This window comes from Heptranchias perlo, chromosome 4, assembly GCF_035084215.1.
Source record: "Heptranchias perlo isolate sHepPer1 chromosome 4, sHepPer1.hap1, whole genome shotgun sequence".
NCBI classification, from domain to species: Eukaryota; Metazoa; Chordata; class Chondrichthyes; order Hexanchiformes; family Hexanchidae; genus Heptranchias; species Heptranchias perlo.
The window spans coordinates 99,333,603-99,354,183 of NC_090328.1; the positions used below are offsets into that span (position 1 = coordinate 99,333,603).

Consider the following 20,581-nt stretch of genomic DNA (forward strand, 5'->3'; position numbering starts at 1 on the left):
TAGTGCATCAGCAGAGAACTTTGGTGCACACACTCTCGCAGGCCTGGTACCAACTCGGGCCGGCAGATTGGTGAGGTCTGGCATGCAGTTTGGAGGATGTGGGATTTAGTGGTGCATAACCTTTGCTCAATGTTTTTAACATAACTCATCAGTGTGTAAACACAGGGATGGGACCTGCATCTGTGTTTTATGTGTGCGATGTCTGATCTCTGTTCAGACTCCATGCAGACCCGTATCTTATTTTTAGCAAATAACAGGTACCGGCTACCTTTAAGAGATGCAGGCTGCCTGTCAGAGATACAGCCTGCCTTTAAGAGATTCGGGCTGCCCCTGCTGGTGGAAAGTGCAAATGTTGTGAAACCCTCGTGCGAAGGCCTGGTTTTTTTGCACGCACGAGGTACGTTTTCTGCTAGTACGAATTTCTCATGCTATCTGCGATGGGTCGATCGGACATGGGTTAATCGCGCATTGTGATGCCTGTGCCTGTTTTTGGGGGTAAACCAATTTAACCCCCCTAATTTTTTTCAAAACTACTTTCTACGAAGGATATGCAAGACTGAAATTGATGGATATTTGAACGCTAAGGGAATCTAGGGATATGGGGATAGGGCAAGAAAGTGGAGTTGAGGTAGAAAATCAGCCGTGATCTTATTGAATGGCAGAGCAGGCTTGAGGGACCTTATTGCCTACTGCTTCTATTTCTTATGTTCTTATGATACTACACGGACAAGTACTTGTGCAAGAGCCCCTTTCGGTCCCCCTTTCTTAATTAACAAGCACTCTTGATATCCTGAAGAGCTTGCATTACAATGTGAAGTAATTCTCAAAGTTGGCAAGTGAATTAACTGGAGGCAAATTGCAATACCATTCTAACCTTGCTGAAGCAGACATCACTTAAGGGATTGAACACTTCTTGCTTCAACATAATAAGCCTTGGCATCTTTTACCTTTATGTTTTTAACCTTCTAACCCATCCTTATTGCTGCTAAGATTAGATTAGTTCTCATCAGCTGTGTGTCACTGGTAATACATCAGGGCAAGGAGTCCTGACTTTGCTGTCTGATTAATTAAAGCCCAGAAAACTTTGATTAAATGATAAAAGTGTCTCTTTAAATCTGTTTAAATTTCAGGTGACTCAAATGTTACGAGCTAAACATTTTCCTGTGTGCAGTGAAAACTTGTCCTTAATTTTCGCATTTTTAATTCAGAGAGCTGTCGTGGTAAGCAGAACAAAAAGGGCTTCCCAGTGATAGTTTCTGTGAGCCTTCACTTTCTAAAATGTTTACTTTTAGCGATAAACCCAGGTGAAGGGAGAAAGCCCCATCGTTCAGGACTGCACCAAGGTGAGAGAGCAGAAGGGAAAACTCGAGCAATCAGGTAGGAGTAATGGGAAAGATGGAATGTGTGCACATTGGAAAGGAGTCAATTAGCAAATGTGGGGGAGGGAAAAGATTTGGGAGCAATTATTCGGCATTCAGTGAAAGAATTCATTCAAGGTGAGGCATAGTGGGATGCCTCGAATGTATATCATTATCAAGCAAATCCTGCAGAGCTCACTGTTGAGGCTATATTTAGAATATTTGGAACTTTAACAATTTTGATGCACAGGAATGAATTCAATGAAGAGAATCAGGATACATGGACTCAACTCAAGTTTTGAAAATTTGCTGACAGAATTAAATGTACTTAACCATTTGTCCCTCCACGGACACTCTGGAGTGGGGCCTTCCCTCCATAGAGACTCTGGAGTGGGGCTCTTCTGGACCTTACTAGCAGCTGGATCATGCCAGTAGCTGGATCATGCCAGTAGTTGAGTCTGGATCACCCGCTAACTCTGGACGAACTGACAAAGGCCGTCCGATCCTTCGAGAAGAGTAAGACTCCCGGAAGCGACGGCTTACCGATGGAGTTGTACTCGGCTCTGTGGGACTGGATAGGCCCAGACCTGCTGGAAGTGTACGGGGGTATGCTCCTGGCAGGCAGCATGTCAGACTCCATGAGGAAAGGCATCATCACCCTCATCTACAAACGGAAGGGGGAGAGGGAAGAAATCAAAAATTGGCGACCCATCTCACTACTTAACGTGGACTACAAAATTCTGTCCAAGGTCATCGCCAATCGGGTCAAGTCAGCCCTGGAGGTGGTGATCCACCCCGATCAGACTTGCGCCGTACCCGGCAGGAAGATCTCTGATAGCCTGGCGCTACTCAGGGATACGATTGCCTACGTACAGGACAGGGGGGTGAACACCTGCCTGATCAGCCTGGACCAGGAGAAGGCCTTTGACAGAATATCCCACACGTACATGATGGACGTGCTCTCCAAAATGGGGTTTGGGGAGGGAATCCGCAATTGGATCCAACTGCTCTACACAAACATCAGTAGCGCAGTTTCAATCAACGGGTGGGAATCAGAAAGCTTTCCGATCAAATCTGGAGTCAGGCAGGGCTGTCCTCTCTCCTCCGTCTTGTTCGTGTGTTGCATCGAACCCTTTGCCGAGTCCATCAGGAGGGATGCGGGCATAAGAGGGGTGACGATCCCAGGCAGCGGAGGCACTCAGGTCAAGGCCTCCCTGTACATGGATGACGTCGCCGTCTTTTGCTCGGATCAGCTGTCTGTCCGCAGATTGATGAGCATCTGCGACCAGTTCGAACTGGCCTCGGGGGCCAGGGTAAATCGTAGCAAGAGCGAGGCCATGTTCTTTGGGAACTGGACCGACCGATCCTTTGTCCCCTTCACCGTCAGGTCGGATTACCTGAAGGTGCTGGGGATCTGGTTCGGGGGGGCCGGGGCGTGCACCAAAAACTGGGAGGAGCGTATCTCCAAGGTTAAGCAGAAACTGGGACTGTGGGATCAACGATCCCTCTCGATCGTGGGCAAGAACCTGGTCATCAGGTACGAGGTGCTCTTGGTGTTGCTGTACGTGGCGCAGGTCTGGCTCATACCTCGCTCCTGCGCCGCGACAGTCACCCGAGCCATCTTCCACTTTGTCTGGAGATCAAAAATGGACCGTGTCCGCAGGGTCACGATGTACAAATCTCCAGAGAAAGGGGGGAAAGGCGTGCCCAACGTGGCCCTCATCCTGATGGCCACCTTTGTGTGCGGCTGCATCAAGCTGTGCATAGACCCTCAGTACGCAAACACAAAGTGTCACTACGTGCTGAGGTTCTACCTATCCCCGGTGTTGAGAAGGATGGGCCTGGCCACGCTGCCACGGAACGCTCCATCCAGTTGGACCGTTCCGCCCCACCTGTCCTGCGTGGAAAGGTTTGTGCAGGAAAACACCTTTGACCACAAGGCGATCAGCAAGTGGTCTGCACGTAACGTCCTCGAGACCCTGCGGGAAAAGGAGATGGTGGATCCTGTCAGTTGGTTCCCTGAGCAGACTGTCAATGTCATTTGGCAGAACGCCTCATCGCCAGAGCTCTCAAACAAGCACCAAGACCTAGCTTGGCTGGTGGTGAGAAGGGCCCTTTCCGTCAGATCCTTCATGCACTCCCGGGCTCTCAGCGCCACCGCGCGCTGTCCCAGAGGAGGCTGCGGTGGAGACGAGACAGTCACCCATCTCCTTATGGAATGTGCCTTTGCAAAGAAGGTCTAGAGAGAGATGCAGTGGTATCTGTCCAGGTTCGTCCCGAGCAGTTCCGTAACACAGGTTTCTGTGCTCTACGGGCTGTTCCTGGGGACGCACACTGAGACGGACATCGGCTGCTGCTGGAAGACCATCAACTCGGTGAAAGACGCCCTTTGGTCTGCCCGAAACTTGCTGGTCTTCCAGCACAAGGAGCTGTCCTCGACCGAGTGTTGCAGACTGGCACATTCCAAGGTCCAGGACTACGTGCTGAGGGACGCACTGAGGATGGGTGCGGCCGCTGCAAAGGCTCTGTGGGGAAAGGCAACCGTTTAGAGCCTTCCCGCCATTGTAAACCGAGGGGCTGCAATCAGGGAAAAACCCCCTCGGGCAGAAAGTAAAATTCAAATTGCTGTAATGTACCTGTAATGAATCTGAAATGAATCTGTAAGCAATAATCTGTGTTGAGTCTGATGCAATGAGACACCATAGAGTGTCATGAACTGTAATTATGTCCAATGTGTTCATTGTACTGTACTTGACGTAACCTGCAAATTGTATAATCTGTGTTGTGTACGTTTGGAAAGTGATATGACAACTGTTTTGTATGTACTGCTGCAAATTTTATGAATAAAGTATATTTTTTGAAAAAAAAATGCCAGTAGTTGGACCTTGCTAGCAGCTGGAACACCGAAAAGATGATGTTTTATTTGTGTTATGTGACTGAACTTTAGGGGACTCGTATCCTGCTCGACAGAGAGTTCTCCAACACCACTAGCAGCCAGACCACCGAAGGGAACTTGCATCCCAATCCAGGGAGTCCCCTAACGCCTGGCGGAATAATTACCGACCAAAGAGATGGTCCCGGATTGACTGTGAGTGATGATTGAATATAATTGTGATAGTCATAGTAATCAAGCAACTGAGAAAGAAAGAACTTGCATTTTTATAGCGCCTTTCACAACTTCAGGATGTCCTAAAGCGCTTCACAGCTAATGAAGTACTTTAGTAGTGTGGTCACTATTGTAATGTAGAAAACGCGGCAGCCAATTTGTGCCTAAGTATTGGCCAGGGCACCGGGAGAACCCTGCTGTTTTTCAAATAGTGCCATGGGATATTTTACATCCACCTGAGAGGGCAGACAGAGACCGGTTTAACATCTCATGTGAAAGACGACATCTCCAACAGTGCAGCGCCCCCTCAGTATTGCACTGGAGTGTCCTCTTAGATTACGTGCTCAAGTCTCTGGAGTTCAGCTGAACCCACGACCTTCTGACTTAGAGGCAGGAATGCTACTGACTGAGCCGATTTAAAACATGGAGCAGTGTGGTTAAGAAATGTCAGTGCTACTCAAAATTGATGTTATACTTAGAAGGATCGCAGGAAGAATGGATCCAATTTCTAGGCCGAGTAATTCATTCTGCGCTTTGAGCTCCCTGTGATAGTCAGCCACTTGATGGCACCAAAGGATTACAAATCCTGCTGCACAGCCAGCCACCTACTCTGAATGACCCCAAAAAAAGATTTGATTTTGAGAAATGAAAACATTTTAAATGTTATGTCCTAAAGAGTCCAGATTTACTTTCTGAGCTGACGAAGAGACTGCTGTCAAGAACCTGGATACAGATGTAGAGTATGCCTACAATGAGAGCTACCAGAAATCTCATTGAGCAGGCCATCGGCCACCAACAGTTCCGCAATCCTTATAACTGCCATCCTCACTACCACCATCCATTTGCCTTCCTGCAGTCCAGCCTCACTGGTCTGGCGCTCACTTGACTATAAATATTAACACCAAAACCAAATCCAGAACAAAAAACTTTACTTCGACGCCCATATTTGTATAACAGTTCACTTTCTGAATTAAGAATCGCCTCAGCACCCCTACGGCTCTGAGCGACAACAGAGTGCAGGATTGATGTGACGTCCTGGAAGCCCCTTTCAACATTGGCCCCCAGAGCTAACATAGCAGCAGTCTCAGCTTCCACGGCAGCAGCGTGAGCTGCCATGGAAGCGGTCACCAGTGGCTCCATCAAGGCAAACGCCACTGTTGTGTTCTGACCACTCGCTTCATGTTGGACAGAATGGTCTCCATGCTCCGCGCGAAGTCCCAACACAAGTTGGAGCTGGATTCCGCCATACGCTCAGCCATTGTGCACAAGTTTGCTAGAAGGCTGCCCAGTACACCTAGCATTTCCTGGTGTATGCCCATCAGCCTTCTTCGGTAACCTGGACCCTCGAAGTCAGCATCTGAGTCCTCTGCAGCAGAGCTAGTATGAGATCTTGTGCTCCGGCAACCTGGTGCCTGTGGCATCCTATCCCCCTGTCCTGGCTCCTGTGCACTTGTGGCTGGTGATTCATCGTGTGAAGACTCCTACTCTAGCCTACCCTCTAAAGTACGTGTGGTACTGGTCTCTGAGTGGTGCTTGCTAGGGTCAGATCGAGTGATGTTGCATCTTCAGGAAGACTGCCCTCCTGTTCCTGCACTGGCACTGGGGCCTCAACATTTTCAGCACTTGAAATAAAAGAGGGACAAGGTTTAGGTTTTAGTGTGAAGGAAGAGCAGAGAGAAATGAGTGGCTGCTGAAAGCAGTTGCAGTTTGTCATGCAGAGTACGTAGGATCAGGTAACAGTGAGAAGGGAAAAAGAGGGTAAAGTGTTAAGAGACTCTTTGCGGCGTCTCCTCCAGCAGTGTCACTCGCCACGGACGTGATTCTCCTCCTGCCCATGATGTTAAGAACGTACTCCTTGAGTGACGGAATGGTGTGCCAGTGGTCTCTGCCTCCTCCAATCACCGCCCCTTGCTGCATGTTGTGCGTGACCTTCTCCTGCCTGTTAGCGACAGCCTGGTGTGCTGTTTTGAGAATGCACCTGTCATGGTGGAATCGTGCGGATGGTGTGTATCAGATGTGAGGAAGTGAAGGGTGCAACAGTGCTGAGAGTAGAAGGTACAGAGTGTGTGAGTAGGAGGAGAAGGAGGTGGAGTGAACTGTGGTGCAGTGATTGTAGGAGAGTGAAGGGAGGTGGGGAAGGGAGTGTTTCTAGTAGTGAGTCTGCTGGTGTGAGCAGAGAGTAATTGAGGTGTGAGGTAAGATTCTTACCTTGACAGCTTTAGTGAGGTCATTTAACTCCTTCCTGTTTTTTTCAATTTCTTTTTTTTTAATAGCTTCAGTGACAAGTAGTTTACAGCCGTGCGAGAATAACTCCGAGGAAATTCACAATCTAGGTCTGTATAAAATCAAGGTCCGGTATTTCCTCAGAGCTGATCCCGCTCCATCGCCGTAACTTTGCTGGAAGTGTGATGGAAACTCCATGTAGGTGCATAAAAAAGGTTTCCACCACACTTCCGGTGAAGTGGGAGTATCTCTGAGAAGGTGAATTTACATTTTGCTGCATGACCATTAATCTGGTATTATGGATTGGCCATCCACTATAGAAACTCCCTGATTTTCTTTTCCATTAATTTCAGAAACCTCTGTCGCCAATGGTGGGGCGAAGGGAGGGAGGGATACACAAAAGGCAAGAGAAAAAGAAAGAAAAGAAAGAACTTGCATTCATATAGGGCCTTTCATGACCTCAGGACATCCCAAAGTGTTTTACAGCCAATGAATTACTGTTGAAGTATAGTCACTGTTGTAATGTAGGGAAACGCGGTAGCCAATTAACGCGCAGCAAGATTTTACAAACAGCAATGAAATAAATGACTGTCTCATCCCAGATTTAGATGTCGGTTGAGGGATAAATGTTGGCCGGGACACCCAGAGAACTCCCCTATTCTTTTTCGAATAGTGCTATGGGACCTTTTGCGTCCACCTGAGAGGACAGCGGGGCCTCAGTTTAATGTTTCATCCTAAACAGTCAGCATTCCCTCAGTACTGCACTGAAGTGCAAGCCAATATTATGTGCTCAAGTCTCTGGAGTGGGGCTTGAGCTCATGGCCTTCTGACTCAGAGGTGAGATTGCTACTTGAGCTGTTTTGAGCCATCATGTTCATTTAACATTTTGCCTTCCTCCGTTCCCGTATCATCAGCAGCAACTACAGATGCATCCTACTGAAGGAAGGTTCTTTTAAGAAAAGTGACAGGAAACTTATTGATTGATTGAACTGATCTTTTCACAGCTTGGGTCAGAATTGTATTGCTTATGTCAATTGATTATTGCCTCAAAGTACCGTCTGTGCATTCCACCCAACAAAGTATTGGGAATCAATTTCCTGTGAGCTGTCAGATCAGGTCTGTTGACCTCCAAACAGCCACTAGGGTGAAAAGGGCTGAGTTAAGTGCATCCCTAATATATTGGGGTCAGCCAGTTTAAAGGAGAAAAAACACGAGGTGAGTACATAAAATAAATGATATTATCCTTCGACTGTGAGGAATAAGCAAAGGGGCTTTAAAGGAAATTTACAGGTGATGTATTAGAAAACAACAACAACTTGCACTTATAGATCACCTTTAACATAATAAAATGACCCAATATGCTTCACAAGAGCGTGATCGATAAAATAATTGACACCGAGCCATTGAAGGAGACATTAGGAGAGGTGACCAAAAGCTTGGTCAAAGAGGTAGGTTATAAGCAACGTCTTAAAGAAGGAGAGGTGGAGAGGCAAAGAGGTTTGGGGAGGGAATTCCAGGACACAGGGCTTAGAGGGCAGAAGACACGGCCGCCAATGGTCGGGCGAAGGAAGTGGGGAATACTCAAGAGGCCAGAGTTGGAGGAACGCAAAGTTCTCGGAGGGTTGTAGTGCTGGGGGAGGTTACAGAGGTAGGGAGGAGTGAGACCATGAAGGGATTTGAACACGAGGATGAGAATTTTAAAATCGAGGCGTTGCTGGACCGAGAGCCAATGTAGATCAGCACCGGGGTGATGGGTGAACGGGTCTTGGTGTGAGTTAGGATATGGGCAGCAAAGTTTTGGATGAGCTGAAGTTTATGGAGGCTGGAAGATGGGAGAACGGCCGGGAGAACATTGGAATAGTTGAGTCTGGAAGTAACAAAAGCATGGATGAGGGTTTCAGCAGCAGATGCACTGAGGCAGAGGGGGAGACGGGTGATATTACAGAGGTGGAAGTAGGCAGTCTTTGTGATGGAGAGGATATAGGGTCGGAAGCTCTGAGTCTCTGACTCCCTGTGAGTGTGGCTCTCCACTGGGAGTGCAGGATCGTGGGATCACCTTTTTCATTTCCTAATAACTTGCTGTGCAAACAAGTTTCTTCTAGATTCCCCCTACATTCATCCAGTGGTAATCCTGAACACTATGTTCCCTCACTAACCAGTGGAAACAATCTATTATTATTTACCCTTGTAACATCTTGAGATTCTTTCCTATTTGGTCTGGAAGAGATTTTTGGTTTAATTTATAATATATTTCTGATATAAAGTCAGGTTTGGTTCACATAGGGTTAATTCCCCAGAGTTCCAGCATACTTTTCTTGATTGTTAGTAAAATGTCTGGTGACACTAATCAAAGCGTGGCTTGGAGTTTGACAGTCTGTCCTGAAGGGTTAGGGGTAGCCATTAAAATTGTTTTCAATATCAATTTTTGGGGGTGGGGGGTATCATTAGCACATTCCAGAGATGTTTGCATCTGTAATGTAAGAATGGCTTCCACTCATTGCACCCAGCAGGAGATGTAGCTAAACAGCTAAAGAGGTTGCCATAGTTCCCATACCAAAGGGGAAAGTTTCTTATTCAAGGCAGTAGGTTTGATTGGCAGCCAGGTCCTGACAGAGAATGAGGGATGGATCAAAGGTCAACTTTTGTCTCTCTGGGTGAAAACGGTCTGCAGCAGGTTTGAGGCTGGAACAGGCAGAGTGAGATATGGAGATCTCACTTTCTAAGATCAGTCCCAGAGTTTGGTGATTGGCAAAGTGACTTAGGTTAGTATCAAAGGGCAAAATTTCACGATTTATTATTTTGTTGTTACGAGGAGCAGTAGGGAATTGATTGAAACTGATTGGAAAATTATGTTCTGTTCATTCATATATTTCATCTAAAAGTAAATGAGTTTGTTGGTTTACTAGTGGCCTTGTCTCTAACTAGAGTGCTCATAAGTCTGCCTTCTGAAAGACAGGAGAACAGGTTTTCAATATCGCACCTGTTCTCCTGTCTTTCAGAAGGCAGACTTATGAGCACTCTAGTTAGAGACAAGGCCACTCGTATCCCCTACACACAATGAGGGGTCTTATTGCAAAGGCTCCCAGGTCCCGTTATTGTTTAACTAAATACTGGGTAGTAAAGGTACTCTCCAGATCGTAGGGGATGTGGGGTTCACTTTCAGGAGAGATGAGTGATGCTGCACCAGAGATAGTTGGGGAGATTTTCCAGCGAATCTAGGAAAATCAGGTGAGTTCTTTTATAGGCGTGCACTCTGAGCCACCCAATTTTCTTGGATTCATTGTGCCCAGGCCAAGACTCAGATCCAGAAAAATCTCCACTAAGACCTGAAATTTGTATCAACCCTCTCCTAAACCTCTCATAATTTTAAAACTTTCTTTTCGATCCCTCTTTTAACTTTGCTGTTCCATATAGGACCTTTCATGACCTCAGGATGTCCCAAAGTACTTTACAGCCAATGCAATACTTATGAAATGTGGCAGCCAATTTGCGCACAGCAAGGTCCCACAAACAGGAATGACATAATGACTAGATAATCTGTTTTAGTGATGTTGGTTGAGGATAAATATTGGCCAGGAGACCGGGGAGCACTCCCCTGCTCTTCTTCGAAACAGTACCATGGGATCTTTTGCGTCCACCCGAGAGGGCAGACAGAGCCTTGGTTTAACGTCTTACCCGAAAGACTGCTCCTCAGACAGTGCAGCACTCCCGCCGTACTGCACTGGAGTGTCAGCCTGGATTTTTGTGCTCAAGTCTCTGGAGTGGGACTTGAACACACAACCTTCTGACTCCGAGGCGAGAGTGGTGTCAAGTGAGACACGGCTAAGAGCTTTTGTTTTTGCCAATAAACAAGATTTTTTTCCCCAGTTCTATTGTTCCCTGTGTACCCTGAGCTCAGTATGAGAGTCCACATGATTGCATCCGCTGAAACCAACCCTGCTGCTTGTGATCGCTTCATCTTCACGGGGGACAGTGTATGCTCCTGATTCGATGTGGACCTACAAGTCAATTCTTGCATGCTTGAGCAGGTGGAAAGTATTTGTTTCTTAAACTTAGTTCAGCAAGCAAACCATCTGAAATAATGACACAGAATACAGGCATAATAAACAGCAAGAACAGTAAGAAATTTGAAATCAGTTAAATGGAAATTTTCACTACGAGATTGATATATAAGCCAGGAGGAGTACATATGCACTCCAATACATACATCTTGTTTGGATTAAGAAAAAAAATCTGCCATATCTCAAGCCTAACGTGGGGGTGGGGGGGTTAGCAATTCAACTGAGGACTAAAATGGATTACTACCCTCAGGTGTGAGACACTAGAGAACATAGGAACATTAGGAAGAGGATTAGGCCATTCAGCCCCTCGGGCCTACTCCGCCATTCAAGTAGATCATGGCTGATCTGCACCTCAACTCCATTTTCCCGTCTTTGCTCCACATTCAGTGATACGCGAACCTAACAAAAATCTATCTATCTCAGTCTTGGAAGCACCAATTGATCCAGCACCCACAACGTTTTGGGGGGAGAGTCCCAAATTTCTACAACCTCTTGTAAGAAATATCCTGATTTCGCTCCTGAATGGCCTGGCTCTAATTTTAAGATTATGTTCCCTTGTTCTTGATTCCCGCACCAGAGGAAGTAGTTTCTCCATATGTATTCCATTGAATCTGTTTAAACAACTCGATCAGATCACCCCTCAATCTCCTATGCCCAAAGAAATACACACCAAGTTTATGCAACCTGTCCTCATAATTTAACCTTCTATGCTTTAAAGAAGCTTTGAGGAACCATTCCTTCGTGTTTTTTTAACCGATGACTGATATATTGGGCTCGATATTGCCAGGGCTGCGGGTTTGCGGTGGGGGGGCTATCGCGCCCGGCGAAATCAGTCTGCCCCGCGCGCGATCGCAGCCTAATTGGATCCACTTACCTGGTCTTCCGGGTTCCCCACTGCTGATCTGCATGTCGGGTGGACTGCGCTTGCGCAGTAAGCTCTGTCAGCTGGAGGAGCTCTATTTAAAGGGGCAGATCTCCACTGACTGATGCTGCAAGAAATAGGAAAAATTACAGCATGGAGCAGCCCAGGGGGAAGGCTGCTCCCAGGTTTAATGATGCCTCATTCCAGGTATCATTAGATGGGGTGAGGAGGAGGGGGAGGACAGAGATCTTCCCCCCCCGGCAGGCGGGAGGAAGCGGCCTGCCTCTGCCACCAGGAAGGCCTGGCTCGAGGTGGCAGAGGAGGTCACCTGCACCACCAACATGTTGCCCACCTGCATACAATGCAGGAGACGCTCCAATGACCTAAGTAGGTCAGCCAAAGTGAGTACACTTACTCATTCCCCTGCACTCCGTCTGCCACATCACCGCCCCCACCCCACATCTCCTTCTGCGTTGCCAACACTACTCTGTCACATCACTCCTCACACCCACTCAAACCTCATCCTCATCTTACCTGCACTTACTCACCTCGCCAGTACTCATCCCGCCACTACCACTTAACCCAATCCTCATACAATCTCATGGCTCTATCTCATACTCACCCTCTCATGCATCTCTTTCACGGTCAGCCTCACTCAACCTGCCACTACCTGTGCTGCAGCCACAGGGCATGCATCACATGTGCAGTAGGCAGCGTAAGGCAAACGTGTTGTGCGCATGAAGGGGATGCACAAGGGTGTTTGAGGGTTTGACATGGTTTTTACTGCTATTTAATTTCTGACCAACTCACATCACATATTATATTGGCACCACTACTGCCACGTCTTTGCGAATCTTGTCTGGTTTGTGCAATAATGCCCTTTCCTGAGGATCACAATGAAGACCCACAACTGATGCCACCCATTGTGTCACTGCAAAGTGGGTGTAGGTGTATTTGCAGGGCTCTTTTGTGCAGACGACTGAGAGACGTCGGCGATGTCCCCGGTGGCACCCTGGAAGGATGCGGAGGAGAAGTTGTTGAGGGCAGTGGTGACGTTGACAGCGACAAGTAAGAAGATGGTGCTCGGGCCAGCCGGGAGCAGCTCGGCATGAAGGAGGCTGCAGATGTCCACGACTACATGTCGAGTGACTCTGAGCCTCCGTGTGCACTGCTGCTCAGAGAGGTCCAGGAAGCTCAGCCTCGGTCTGTGGACCCTGTGGCGAGGGTAGTGCTCCCTGCGACGCATCTCTCTCTGCCGTTGCCCTCCCTCCAGCTGTGCAGATGAATGTGTCACAGCACTGTGTTGTGGAGCTCCACGTGTCGGAGGTGGACGGCTTGGCCGGCGAGGCTGGTGATGCTGTTCGCCCTCCGAGGGGTCCGCAAGGTAGGTACATGTCTCTGGACCCCGGGGTAAGTGTGCAAGTTGGTGAATTTTATTGTCAGGAGGAGGGTGGTGGAGGCCAAACTTTGTCCCAAGTGACAGAGTGGCCTCCTGCAATGAGTGAGGGTCTCCCCACCCCCCCCCCCCCCCCCCACCTGTCAAATGGACCTTTGCAGCTGCCACAGGCTGATAGCTGCAACACGTCCATTTCAACTGGGAGTGTTTCCCCCAGTATGGGAAACAGTCCCAGTTGTTTCTAAAATCCCACCCCTCCTGAAATATTCCCTTAATCAGGTCTGATAATGACCTGAAATAGCAAGGCAAATACTCTTAAGTGGCACCCCGCTGGCTTTAATTGCCTGCGGGAGTCCCACATGCGGGGGCTGCGCGCGCACGTCAGCGCATCTGTGGGGAACCCGGAAGTGGGCAGGTTGGAGCCGGGCTCCCGACCCGCTCCGGGATTCCCCGATTTTTGGAGCCCCCCCGCCAGGAACGCACCCGATCGCGGGTGCTAAAATAGAGCCCATTATTGTTCAACAATGCCAGTGCTGACAGCTAGCTCCTTTCCCAATAGCTGGCTAATTTCATTTCACTGCTGCACTTCCCAAATTCCTGTTTAAAGTATGCAGGTGTCCTTGCATTTATGCTGAGGAAGTTTAAATGGCAGAGAAATTGGGAGCAGATTGAGACTGCAATGCTGTCATTTGAAATCAGTTAAATGGAAATTTTCACTACGAGATTAATATGCAAGCCAGGAGGAGTACATATGCACTCCAATACATACATCTTGTTTGGATTAAGAAAAAAAATCTGCCATATCTTAAGCCTATGGTGCCGGTGGGGGTGGGGGGGTTAGCAATTCATCTGAGGACTAAAATGGGTTACTACCCTCAGGTGTGAGACACTAGAGAACATAGGAACATTAGGAAGAGGATTAGGCCATTCAGCCCCTCGGGCCTACTCCGCCATTCAATTAGATCTCTTCTGAACTGGCTCTCTGTTCAGTGGCCCCATTCACTAGTTCAGTTCAATTCAATGCACAATTTGCTCAAATGTGGGTCTTTTTCTGGCAAAAACCGTTGTTGGTTTCACTTTAGCTGAATGTGTAAAACAGGTTAAATAAGCTATCAGCCTTGGCGTCAGTTCAGTGGTAGCACTCTCGTCTCTGGGTCAGAAGCCCCACGCAAGAGACTTGAGCACATAATCCAAGCTGATACGCCAGTGCGGTACTGAGGGAGTGCTGCATTGTCAGAGGTGTCGTCTTTCGATGCGACGTTAAACCGAGGCCCCGTATGCCCTCTGGTGGACGTAAAAGATCCCATGGCACTTTTTGAAGAAAAGCAGGGGAGTTCTTCCAGTGTCCTGGGCAATATTTATCCCTCAACCAACATCATTAAAAACAGATTGCTTGTTAATTTATCTTATTTGCTGTTTGTGGGACTTTGCTGTGTGCAAATTGGCTGCCATGTTTTTATTTGATTCATTCTCAGGATCTGGGCATCGCTGGCAAGGCTGGCATTTATTGCCCATCCCTATTTGCCCTGCAGAGCTAGTGTTGGGCCTTCTTCTTGACCCTTTACAATTCTTTGTAGTGGTTTGATGCAACTGAGTGGCTTGGTAGGCCACTTCAGAGAGCAGTTAAGAAAAGGGCAGGTTTCCTTCCCTGAAGGACATTTCCCTACATTACAACAGTGACTATACTTTAAAGGTACTTCGTTGATGTTCTGAGGTTGTAAAAGGTGTTATATAAATGCAAGTTCCTTCCCTATGGAAGTAATCGAAGAAAAGTGACTCATTAACTTCATCTGAACTTCTCAAATCAGGCAATTAACACAAGTGGAGATTTCATTTATGACTTTGAGACATTGGTGGGTTATTAATTATGCAGAATACGGCATGAAATGGTGCAAGGACACCCAAACTCCATTTATAGTGGTATTTAACCTCCAACTGCAAGTGTGAATGATATGGTCCTAATCGAGGCCCTCCATGCAGGATGTAGCCTGGAAATGATCATTCACGGTCTCCTCCCTTGCCACTTTTCCAAAGTTCTTCAGACTTCAAAAATAATTAATTTGGACCTCAAAGGCAACTATTTTTAATTGTAAACAATTTCACAACACCAAGTTATAGTCCATCAATTTTATTTTAATTTCACAAGCTTTTGGAGGCTTCCTCCTTCCTCAGGTGAATTTTGTGGAAAATGAATTTTAAAATAAAATTGCTGGACTATAACTTGGTGTTGTGAAATTGTTTACAATTGTCAACCCCAGTCCATCACCGGCATCTCCACATCATAACTATTTTTAATTAAGATAAAATGGAGATTTAATAAAAATTGAACGATTGCATTTACAATTGATTATTTTAAAACATAAGCCCTGAATTGAACCTAACCTGCCCCATTCTCGCCGGGCGGGCTAGATTAAAATTGGGCACATAGTCACTTTTCTTATGCACTCAACAAATGCCCACAAATAACAATGAGATGAATGACCAGCTCACCTGTTCTTGGTGGTGTTGGTCGAGGGAGGAATGTTGGCTGGGACACCGGAGAACTCCCCACTCTTCTTCAAGACACACCCTAGAGACTTGAGCACATAATCCAGGCTGACTCTTCAGTGCACTACCAAGGGCTTGTTTCACTGTTGGAGGAGCCATCTTTCAGGTGAGACGTTAAACCGAGGCCCGATCTGCCCTCTCAGGTGGACGTAAAAGTTCCCATGGCACTATTTTAAAAGGAACAGGGTTGTTCTCCCGATACAAGTCTTTCTTCTACTTACTTTTTTTTAAATGTCCTATATTGGGGGCTTTGGCTTTCCAGCTCAGTTTCTGAGTGAAAAAAAAATTGCGTAGGACTAGATTCATTTTCACCTTCTTGCAAATAGCATATCCCAGTCTAGAGCAACACCTAATATATCAGGCGATGAAAGAGATGGAAAACTATCTGGACAGTGAGGTATTTTTTGACACCCCCATTTTTTATATATGTTCTGGAAAAAGAATCTGAAACTGCTTCTCAGATGGTTCTGTCACTGTTCCAGTTCTCTAGTTCGACTTTATTCTGTCATGGCTCACTGCGTTATTTTTGTTCCATGCATCTGTTATATCATTCTGTTGCGTACATTGGTTCAATCTCCTTAAAATAGCAATTAGTTCTTACATTCGTTTGCCATGTTGATTAATTCTGCCCATGAATTGGTGGATTCATTCTTAAATCCTGACTTCTGTCATTTAATTAGTTGATTTATTTTATATCCTTTATTGATTATTCCTGTGGAATTTGTTTTTATAGTCTATTTTTTCTCTCAATTGGTTCTGTAGTCTTGACTACTCTTGGGGCAGGGAACGATATGGGTTCACTGGGATAATATTATTCCTCAGGGGGAAATGAAATGGGTTAATTTTCTGAGTTTGTTCTCCTGGTGAGGAGATCTGCCCACCAAGAGCACGTATTGGAAATTCTGGCGTGAGCTGCGCGCAATTTCCTGAGCACTATGATCAGAAAATCTTGTACTGCTTGCATCAGAATTTCCGACATGCACTCTCAGTAGGAAGGGCTCCCGCCTGGAGGGCAAAGCAAGAAAATGATCCCTTATATTGTCTTGGTGCAAGACATCGGTTACCACACAGTTGGATTATTACATGCAGTCCTGTACAGCCCATTATAACAACAGCTACAACAACTTCCATTTAAAAACCAATGGACGAATTTACATTTACATAGTGCCTTTCATGGCCTCAGGATGTCCCAAAGTGCTTTATGTGCAGTCCTGGTTGTAATGTAGGGAAACGCAGCAGCCAATTTGCACACAGCAAGATCCCACAAATAACAATGAGATAAATGACCGGTTAATTTGTTTTAGATGTTGGTTGAGGGATAAGTATTGACTAGGACATTGGAGAGAACTCCCCTGGTCGTCTTCGAATAGTGCAAAGGGATCTTTTGCATGCATCTGATAAACCGATGGGGTCTCAGCCTAACGTCTCATCAGAAAGATGGCACCTCTGCCAGTACTGCAGTAAGGTGTCAGCCTAGATTACGTGCTCAAGTCTCTGGAGTGGGGCTTGAACTCATGAACTTCTGACACTTCAATGAAGTGCTGAGGGAGTGCTACACTGACAGTGGTGCCGTCTTTTGGATGAGACCCTGTCTGCCGTTTCAGGTGGACATAAAAGATACCACATTTTGAAGAAAAGCAGGGTAGTTCTCCTGGTGTCCTGGCCAATATTTATCCCTCATCTAACATCACTAAGACAAATTATCTGGTCATTTATCCCATTGCTGTTTGTGGGAGCTTACTGTGTGCATATTGGCTGCTGCGTTTCCTAAATTACAGCAGTGACTACACTTCAAAAGTACTTCATTGGCTGTAAAGTACTTTGGGACATTCTGAGGTTGTGAAAGGCGCTATATAAATGCAAGTTCGTTCTTGTTCTTTTCTTTCTCTGTCTCTGTCCTCTATCACTATCCTTCTCTAACTCTGGCAGGTGGGCAGTTAAAATCGCCTGGGTTACTTACCCTCCCTGTAGATGCCAGGAGCTGACAGTTCCTGATTTTAACCTGCTCATTGGGCAGGTGGCAAGGATATTTGCCCAAAGTTGGCGGGGTCCTTTTTGCATCTGCATATCAAGTCTCTGACATCATTGGAACCCGACTGCCATTTTAACCTCATAGCCTTAGTGGGAACCACAGTGAGTTTCCTGTCAGGTGAAGAGGATCAGGACTAGAATTGGCACAAAAAGGTAGGTTTTTCTTACATTTTTTAACTTTCCTCGTAGGGCCATGAGGAACAGATGTGCTCCTCCAGGCCCCACAAGGAAAGCTTAGGCCTTCACTGCCGCAGACACGTTTCGCCCCCCCTCCCACTTCTGATCGTGAGACCCCCCCCCCGGCGGGACAGCCCCGGCAGCCGATCCCACCAGCTACCTAGTCTTGGCTATTGGTCTCCCGGCCACGCACATTTCTACTGCTTCCTGCCGACTTCCCGCCCGCAACGGATGGGTAGTCAACCGGAGGTATTTAAAGGAGCCGCAGGAGTTCAAATACCTTGAGCCTCATTTATGGAGCAGCAGGTGAGTTTCTAACTCACACTGAAGCTCACCCGCTGAAAACTAGCCCAGAGTTAGAATCGGGCCTTCGATTGATCTCTGACTCTTTCTCTATCTCTCTCTTTCACTGTCTTTCTGTGTGTCTGTCTCTCTTTTTCTGTCTCTCTCTATCTCTCTCTCCATCTCTCTCACTCAGTCGGCCTCTTTCTCTTTTTCTGTCTGTCTCTCTTTATTTGTTTTTCCATCTCTGTCTCTATCACTGTCTCTTGTCTCTCTTTCCCACTCACACTCTCTATCTTTTTCTGTCTCTTTCTCTCTATCTCCATCTGTCTCTCTGTCTGTCTCTATCACTCTGTCTCTGTCCCTCTCATAGTTCTCTAATAACTCAGTGCCATTATATAGGATTGAATTGTTTTTAATACCATCACTGCACTGAACAATCATAATATTTTCTTTCAAGTAAATGCCAAATTACCTAAAAATTATTGGTTTTAATTTCTTTTAACCTTTTTAATGACAGTGCCCTCCAGACTAATGGCTTTGGAGTGCATAATGCAGTTATTACATTTTTTAAAAATATCCTGCATTGCATTTCCTGTGAAGAAAGATAGCTTTAATAAAACATTTCGAAAAATTAAATGGCTCAGTTTCCTCTGTTTGATTTTTTTTACAAAAAAACGGATGGGACATAAATAGCAGTATATGAGTGGGAGACAGTGCTAATCGGCCAGGTTTAGAGCTGCTATTCAACTATAGGTATCACAAAATGAACAAAACAAGGGAAAAGCACAATTTTACTCCTAGGACCTTAAAGTACTGATTTCAGAATTACACAAAGTGACAGATAACTGAGTATTTTATTCCAGATAGTCAGTGAATTTAACACAGGCGGAAGTCACCATGCCCTCAATTTTTATTCCACAGGATCCCTCTCCATGCCCACAGTAGACATCTCAGGAACCAACCTCTTTCTATGCAGTACTCCATTGGAGATGTAACTGAAGCCTTGTATTGCCACAGGTGGCATTGTGTCCTGGACCTTGAAGAAAAAGATAAATCATTAGGGGAACCTGCAAGTTCTTTCCTGACTTTTTTAAACTTCTCCTTATAACACTTCCTGTAGCAATGTAAAATAACAAAAACGCATTACGCTATCCCAAATAGTGGATGGAATATTCACATTCTGTTTTGCTTCTGTTTCTAGCTGGGCAAACTGATCTGTTATATCTTAATTCCCAGCTCAGGCCAACACCCGCCTTCTAACAGCCTTTGTTAGACCTGACTGACCCTGAATGTATGTTTTTCTCTCTAGTTCGTTCATTTTGACCCCAGGAATCTCACCAGATGACCCTGGTCACTAACCCTTGCTTAGCTCAAAATTAATCGAGTCACTTCAAGCAGCACAGGATGAATGTTCACTGAAATGTTCAAGCTAACTTTCATTGTCTGATGCACGTTGGTTCAGCTAACCCATCTGAATCGTAATCTCCATCACTCAGCTGAGCTGTCCTGTGAACTTAACCCCTTGAGAGCTACGTTTAACCCAGTAGTAGCATCTTGAACAAATGTTACAGCAAAGTCTATCCTGAAGCATAGCCTGAAACATGACAGAGGGATATGGCTAGAAAGCTTGAGGATAGGGTTTAGATCAACCTAGAAGGAGCCATCTTGTTGGGTTAAACGGAAACAAAAGTGTGTTAAAGTAAAATTTAAGCTGTTGGGTTAAAGACAAAGATGACCTTAGGCGACTAGTGTGTGCGTGGCTGCGGTCACTACCCCGAGACCACACTGAGCTGCGCCTTGCACGAACCATAATTAAAAGCTTAAGCATAGCATATGATGATTAACAAGTTAGTGTATTGTTAAACAAAATGGACTCTGTGAAACAAAATGGACTCTGTGAAAAGACATTAAAATGTGCTGATTTAGACAAAGACATTTCACAACGAACTGATAAAAACTACAGAACAGACAAAGACCAGACTGTCTTAAGTTGATAACAGTTGTTTTAATGTGATTGGAGGTCAATTGTTGCTGTCGGGGCCTAATTGGCTAATGTGTAACTAACCAAGGCTAATAATGTATTAACTGCTAAATGTCTGTACTTGTAATGTATAAAAGAAGCTCAGCGACCATTTTAAAATTGAGAAGGGGACTACGTGCACTGCGGAGTGCCAAGCGCTTCTCCCAAAGCTTTGTCCAATAAACTGCACGTTGAATCTTTAAGTCTGACTCCGAGTGGTGATTTCCCACAACAAATTTTTGTTTCACAGAGTCCATTTTGTTTACCAATACACTAACTTGTTCATCATCATATGTTATGCTTAAGCTTTTAATTATGGTTCATGCAAGGCGCAGCTCAGTGTGGTCTCGGGGTAGTGACCGCAGCCACGCACACACTAGTTGCCTAAGGTCATCTTCGCCTTTAACCCAACAGCTTAAATTTTACTTTAACAGTCTCCCCTTTTGGTCATGATTATGGCTTAATAATCATTTAGACCAATAACGATAGAGTTCATGCAACATTGGTCCGGCACT

General features: G+C 46.0%; 1 long non-coding RNA gene across 1 annotated transcript; it reads left to right on the plus strand.

Annotated features, from left to right (window-relative positions):
* The first annotated feature begins 1,211 nt into the window (after positions 1-1,211).
* Positions 1,212-20,235, plus strand: LOC137320567 (uncharacterized). The gene is made up of 3 exons (XR_010962587.1): positions 1,212-1,377; positions 4,306-4,446; positions 18,968-20,235. It is a non-coding gene; the product is annotated as an uncharacterized lncRNA (long non-coding RNA).
* Positions 20,236-20,581: the final 346 nt, after the last annotated feature.